The sequence below is a fragment of the Sorex araneus genome, chromosome 10 (genome assembly GCF_027595985.1).
Source record: "Sorex araneus isolate mSorAra2 chromosome 10, mSorAra2.pri, whole genome shotgun sequence".
Taxonomy (NCBI): domain Eukaryota; kingdom Metazoa; phylum Chordata; class Mammalia; order Eulipotyphla; family Soricidae; genus Sorex; species Sorex araneus.
In genome coordinates, this window is record NC_073311.1 from 55,463,864 (window position 1) to 55,469,863 (window position 6,000).

Consider the following 6,000-nt stretch of genomic DNA (forward strand, 5'->3'; position numbering starts at 1 on the left):
GTCACCTTCACATATATTGGAACAAGGATTTAAGTTCAATGGAACAGAGTCTCTTGCCCCTGATCCTGGCTGTCTTCACCAGGGCCCCTCGGATGGGGTGGGTTGAGTTACCCTCCCTGCCCTGAGCAGAGCCCCAGCAGCCAGAGACCTCCGGAACCCAGCCACAGCCTTGCTCAAGGCCCTTCTCCATACGTTCGGGTGAGCCTCATGCATGAAGAAACTGGCAGAGGAACTCAGGTGTGCGGGACCCGGGGCTGAGATCTCCAAGCCTGCTTGGATCGGGAATGGGCCTCTTCCACCCAGATCCCCCATTTTCCAGTAGCTAGGTGGTCACACCCAGAAATTGCCCCCAGCACAGTGTAATCCCATCAATGGCCAACATCCAGAGACTATAAAACCAAGCCGCACGGCATCTTATAGCCTAGTTCTCCCTCTTGGAGAACCTGGCAAGCTACCGAGTTTCCTGCTCGCATGGGAGAGATTGGCAAGCTCCCCGTGGCATATTCATATGCCAAAACCAGTAACAATGATGGGTCTCATTCCCCTGATCCTAAAAGAGCCTCCAATGCGGCACCATTGGGAAGGATGAGTAAAGAGAGGCTTCTAAAATCTCAGGGCTAGGACGAATGGAGATGTTACTGAGACTACTCAAGAAAATCAATGATAAATGGGATGATGATGATGGTGATGAAGCAGGGACTCCAAACTTGGCTCTGGAAATGACTTATTATAGGACATAATCAAATTACTAACTTCACTGAGACCCAAGTTTTACCACCAGTATGGTGGTAAGAGCAATGTTTCTTTATGGGTTTGAAGAGTTGAAGAGAACAGGGAAAATTCTAGAACTACTGTATGCTGGCCAATAGCTGATGTTCTGCTCCTCTCTCTGCACGCCGCTGTCTGTGGCATTTACACAGCCTGAGTGCAGCAGGTCCTGCATAGGCAGCAACTGTGTTCCCTGAATCACAGTCCTGACAAATTCCACTCCCTCCTTAAAAACAGACATCGTTGCTCTGAGGTACAGGGAAGAGACAAGAAATTCTGAAAATTGCAAGGCATGTTTATTAACAAGTCAATCCTCGACTGGGGCTGTAACGCTTCTATTTCTTTTTTAAAAATGTTCACACGAACCATTTAATTTTAGATTCTATTTACTGTTCCCTTTCACAATTGAAGTCAGAGGTCACATTTGGAATGATGAAAAACAAGAGAAGACACAGGCAGAGCTCACGCAGAGAATTCCTTCTGGCTCTGGAGCAAAAGACAGTGAACATTTAGCTTGAGACCCAAAGCTAGATCTGCCAGATCATGCATCTAGATGCACAAAAGAAAGAGAAATGTGGCTGTATCTGAAATAAGGGAGGTTTTCATTCAAGAAGGGCCTTTCTTGCACTTTGCCAGTCAACTCATTGCCACTTTTCCCAGATTGGGGCTTCAGCTCTAAAACAGTTTCTGGAGACCTGGGTGGGGGCTCAGAGGTGGTCAAGGACGGGAAGGTCTGAACCCTGTCTGGACATTTGGCTCACAGGGAGAAATCAACTTTATTCCCCGGAACACCAGAACCTGTCTCAGTTCTGGAATCTTCTATGACATCTCTGTATTCCCAACTGACAGAAAGGACGTGGTGCTTCCTGAGTTCCCCTAAATTGCACTCGATCACTTGAGTCCCATGAAAAATTTTGTGAAACTGTGGAACTGGATGAAAAGAAGCAACCCAGTGCCAGAGAGGACAGTGTTTGGTTAGAAAGTCAGGGCCCGTGCTCGCTTCAGCAACACAGATACAAAAACCAGAGCAAACCTTCAGGCCTTGCCATCATTCCTGAGGTGGGGGGCTGGGGAGGTGGGGGCACAGATGACAAGAGGACAAACTCCTTAATATTCCCCCAGGGAGAGAAAGGAACCCTGATTTCTTGCTTGCACTTCTCTGTGTGCTCTTCCTTCTAGATTCCATGCAAAAGGAAGGTAATTTCAAGGGTTCCATTAGACTTTTCTGCATACTGCATGAAATCGCCTAGTGGGGTACTTTCACAAATATTTATCTTAAGAACCCTCAAGAAAAACTGCAGTAAGGAAAGGAATGGATTAGGCAAGAGACAACTGCAGTAACTCAATGCATCCACAAAAGTTTCTGTAGACCAGAAAGACAGCTTTCAGGTACTCTGCTGCTTAGACTAAGAAAGTTCTATAAAGAAAGTCTAATAAAGTGAATTTTTCCAGCTGTAGGTGTGGACTTCAGAATTGTGGAAAATAGCACAGGAAGCTCCAGAAACTATTTATTAATTTATCTTTTTGGGTCACTCTCCTGAGCTGTGTTCAGTCTTACTCCTGGCTCTCTGCTCAGGAATCACTTTCAGGCAGGTGAGGGGGACTCAGATGGAGTTTGGGGGATGAAATCCAGCTCAGTTGTGGACAAGTCAAGTTCTCTAGTCACTGTATGGCAACTACTTCTCCATACCCAGAAGCTATTTAAGGAGAAATGTTGAAGTTTCAGGAGTGACATGGGCCCCAACTCTGGGTGTGCTCATATAGATTCTAGGGGATTTTTCCAGCAACCCTATTCCTCGGTAGTGTAGTTATTGCTTCATACATATATATTTTGCACTGTTATGTGATTTTGGTCAAACCATATCACACTTCTGAGCCTTACTGTCCCCTCCCTGTCTTTCAGGATTCAAATCTCCAAGTTTCTAACTCCAGGTTCAAAGAAGGTGCTGGCTCTGCCAAGCTGTATGCTAATTCTTTAGTTTTTTTTTGGTTTGTTTGTTTGATTTTTTTTTTGGGGGGGCATACCCTGTGATGCTCAGGGTATGCCCTGACTCTGCACTCAGAAATCACTTCTGGCAGTGCTCGGGGGACCATATGGGGTTCCGGGGATTGAACCTGGGTTGGCCATGTGCAAAGAAAGTGCCCCACCAGTTGTACTATCTCTCCAGCCCCCTGCTAATTCCTTTGTTTGTTAGTTTGTTTTTGGTCCTCCAAAGCATTACTTGGGAACCCTTCCTAGCAATTCTCAGGACAGCCAGGTCAGTGGTTCAGTGGTAGGGTTTGAGATTAGATTGTGGTTCCGGCCCTGTAGTACCAGGACCCATCGGGGCCAATTTAGTGGTGACCGGGAGTCTCCTGGACTACATCTCAGAGTGCCTGGGGAACCGTGTTGTGCTGGAGATAGAATGGGCCCAGCATACACTCAGGCAAGTGCCTTCTTCATGCTTATACTGTCTCTTTGGCCTTTCTCAGTTAGCTTTTAGCATACAGAATTTGGTTCCGGGATTTCCCTAAACGGCGAAGGCCCTCATCTTTTGATCAGAATGATTTTGTAGGGCTAAGATTCCAAGAGAAAACAGAACCTGGATGTTTCCAGAGCCATATGTCCCTCCATGTCAGTTTAGGTTTTCCCAAATAAGGAGTTTCCCAAACTCCAGCATTTGGAAGAGTCTAGTCTTTGTGGGTTGAACTACAGCATGTTTAGTTCACAAGCGCAGGATAAGAAAACCAACGCCTGTTTCAGAGGTCCACACATCTCCCAGAAGTGGAAGATGGCTTTGTCACGAAGCTGACTCAGGGCTGAGGGATAGATTCTTATATATTTATGAAGAAAAGTAAGGGCAAAGGTGACTAATGTCTGCCTATGACTGAGTCAGACACAGACTCATTCCCTTCCCTGATTCCTGCAGGGAGAAGGCAAAACTTTAACCCTCATTCCAGTGGCTCTTGCTCTCATTGCGAAGGGAAACTATGGCTCTCTGCATGAGAGTACTCTGTCTGCCTTCCGCATTTCAAATGGGGGAGCATGGTTCCCCAGACTTGGACCACATTATGCTAGGGCTAGAGTCTAATTAGAGACGGATGACAGAGCATGAGAACTAGGACATGCACTCAGAAAGACCTTTGGGATCTAAGCCAGAAGAATAAAGATGGCCAAATGATGAACTTGGCGTTTCAATACATTTAGAGCTCAACCCACACACCGGAAGTCTTTGAGGATCCCCTTGAATTTTACCGCCACCTATTTCTTTCTTTTTTTTTTCCTTTTATAAAGTAGTTCAAAGCCACCCATTTCTTAATCAGCAATCCCATCTCTTCTGTGTATTTTGTTCTCTTGCATCTAAAGAACGATCTCTTAGCAACTAACCACCACCAATCTCCCCATCCTCCGTGCAGGAATTTTAATACGCGGGTTTTGTTAGTGGTAGAAATTCTATCCCTGCCTTACTGAGGAGGAAATAGCAAATGCATTCTTCTGGACTGGCTCCTCGATAGCTAAATCCCACCATACTGGAAGGACTGCCTTCCTCATGCACGTCTCTTCTGTCACCTACAAATTCTGTAGAGGAAAATAGCTTCAAGTTTGCCAGCTTTGACCCCCCCAACCCCCACCCCCTTCACCAGCCTCTTTAAACCTACTTAAAAACAGGAAACCACACATCTCCACCCCAATGGCAGTGCACCTTGCATCTACCCTATCGGGTTGGATCTATAGTTTTGTTGCTTCTGTGCTTGGTGAGCTGCTGACTTTAGCCTTAGAGGAACCCCGACCCTCCATCCAGTACCCCCCCTCTCCCACCCGGCGTTCTTGCATTACTTATGCTCTAAGACCTTCTCCAGGATGTCCAGGATCTCAGCTCTGCGGCTGCAGCCCACCCTCTTCCTCCCAGGCTGGGCGACCTTCTCTGAGTCATTGCTTCCATTGCCTCTGACTTCCCTTCCCAGGCAGTCTCCTGAGCCCTTAGCATGAAGTCATTTCAAGGAGGAATCACTACCCTGGAGAGCCTAAATGGCAGAGGGCTGCAGCCGGGTTGAGGATTGAAAGATGTTCTAGGGTTCCCCGTGCCCACCTCTCTCCTCCCCTCCCCCGTCCGGCGATTTCCAACTTACATTTAGGGGCTCTTGTCTCTGGTCTGTCCGGGGTGCCTGTTCTCTTCACACTGACTCCTGAGTACTGGCAGTTAGAACAGGAAGGAAGTGAATGAGAAAAAAAATGTTTTAAACATGCTCAAAGAGGAAACCCGGGGCTGTCTCAAATCCTGTTCCTTTGCTCTGCTCTGCGTGTATCTTGATCTGCAGCCTCTGAGCAGTGTGTCCTTGCCAGTGAATGGCACTTGTAGGAGCATGATGGTCTATGCAAACAGGGTGTGCATGCACGTTCTTGCAAAGGTGCAGAGCCTGCAGCTGTGGGTGCTATGAGTAACTGTGCAGCTATGTCCAAAATGCAATCATTTCTGGGAAGAAACTTATTGAAGCAAGTAGCCGAAAATAGCAATCAATGAACATAGAGTTGACTTTGTATCACGAACTTCTGTTCCCGCGGGGTCTCAGCCAGCTTCTTTTTCAAGCAGATATTTGCAGTTGCCTGGCACTGAATGTGCATTGCTGAGAACTCATAAATGCTAGCTGCGGATACGTACCGCAAATCTTCTTGGTTTGTGTGTTTGGCCACACCCAGCAGTGCTCATGGATTACTCCCTTCTCTGCTGGGGGAGGAGGATCGCTCCTTGCGGTAGTCAGAAGAGCTGGGGATGGATCCAGGTCTGTCTTAAACAAAGCATGCCTTGCAAGCACCCAGGCCATTGATCTATTCCTCTAGTCCTTTTTTGCTGCTTGTTTGTTTGTTTGTTTGTTTGTTTGTCTGAGAAGGGAGATCTTCCCAAGAGATGCTTAAGAGTCCCAGAGACCCTTCTAGGCAATTCTTGGTCACTGACCTGGTTCCGTGCAGGGGTCTGAGAATGAAGTGTCACCCATGGCCTGAGGGGCTGGGGATATGTGTCTTAAATTTTATTGTATTTCGTGTTAATTCTGAAAAATATTTCATGGTGGCAGAGTTTACAGTCATGTTGAAGTCACGTCAGTCACAGTGTTGCTGCCCTAAACTTTAAAATGTGTATTCCAGCTTTGGGGAGTACACATCTGGGGCTTGGGGCATTTGTTCACTTACAATTTCAAGATATAATTTGGAATTGAAACACAAAGATCAAATGTTGGGTTTCTGTTTGTTTGCTT

The 6,000-nt window shown here is 46.7% G+C and overlaps 1 protein-coding gene across 1 annotated transcript in view; it reads right to left on the reverse strand.

Moving 5' to 3' along the window:
- The window catches only part of ARHGDIB (Rho GDP dissociation inhibitor beta), a 28,513-nt gene extending 23,144 nt beyond the window's left edge, over window positions 1-5,369 (reverse strand). Inside the window, exon 1 of the mRNA XM_004611297.2 lies at window positions 4,879-5,369. The gene's annotated coding sequence lies outside the window, so the exon portion shown is untranslated. The remainder of the gene's footprint in view (window positions 1-4,878) is intronic.
- Window positions 5,370-6,000: the final 631 nt, after the last annotated feature.